Source organism: Tupaia chinensis, unplaced genomic scaffold, assembly GCF_000334495.1.
Source record: "Tupaia chinensis unplaced genomic scaffold, TupChi_1.0 Scaffold000573_1, whole genome shotgun sequence".
Lineage (NCBI taxonomy): Eukaryota > Metazoa > Chordata > Mammalia > Scandentia > Tupaiidae > Tupaia > Tupaia belangeri.
Window position 1 is genome coordinate 1,953,546 of NW_006160087.1, and position 917 is coordinate 1,954,462.

At 64.4% G+C, this 917-nt stretch overlaps 1 protein-coding gene across 1 annotated transcript in view; it reads right to left on the minus strand.

The window, feature by feature from the left end:
• AZIN2 (antizyme inhibitor 2) overlaps positions 1–762 on the minus strand; it is a 35,732-nt gene extending 34,970 nt beyond the window's left edge. Inside the window, 1 exon segment of the mRNA XM_006158091.3 lies at positions 552–762. The gene's annotated coding sequence lies outside the window, so the exon portion shown is untranslated.
• Between the last annotated feature and the right edge of the window lie 155 nt (positions 763–917).

Genomic DNA, 917 nt, shown 5'->3' on the forward strand with positions numbered 1-917 from the left:
CCCCGCCCCCCGCAGCCACTGGAGAGCTTCTGTTCACTGGGAAGGGTGGGAACGGTCAGGAATCCTGCATTCTACGCGGGACAAGGCACTGACTGCTAGGCGCCGCCTCTCCGAGCCTCAATCGCTCCATCTGTAAAATGGGTGGATTGTTTTGGAGATTTTTCGAGTTCTGAAATTCTGGATTTTCGGAAAGAGGGAAAGAATGGAGTAGGAAATCTGAGAAATTCGGGAGACCAAGTTTCTAGGCTGCCCAGAGCCCTGACCACGCCCACCTAAGGCGGCTGCCCTTGGCCCAGGCAAAGAAGCAGCTTAGGTTCGATCTGCTCTCTGCTGCGTGACCTTAGGTATCCCCCGACTCCTCTTGGAACCTCAGTTTCTTCGCTTGTAAATGGGGGCTGGGCTGGTCCTGACGTGCTAGAATTCTAAGCGTGCATGGGGGTGCCACCTGGGGGAGCGGGATCAGAGGCCAGCACCGAAGGCCGAGGTTCTGTCCGGTGACCCCCTCCCGAGAGCAGAGGCTAAGTCCCGCCCCGGCCCCTGGGCCCCCTTACCAAGCCCCGTCCTCCTTCGCGGGGGCCAGAGCCAGGTGCGCTGCTAGGGGGGGTCGCCGGTGACCTCGAAACTTGTGCAACACCCCGAGGAGGAGTGGCAGCTGCGGAGCCGAGGCCCCTGCTGAGCGGAGGCAAGAGGCGCCGGGGCGGGGGAGAAGGTCAGCACCGGCGCCCAGGGCGCCAGCTCCCCGAGGCCCCTGGAGCCACTCCCCGCACTCGCCTTAAAACGCATTTACACGGCTTCGGCCCATAGGTCTCCCCAGCGAGTGAATTGGGTCCTCCGCGCCTCCTCGCTCCCCCCGGCTCGGGCCCCGCGGCCTGCGCCCCGCCCGCCCAGCAGCCACCGACCCCCACGCTCCGCCTTGC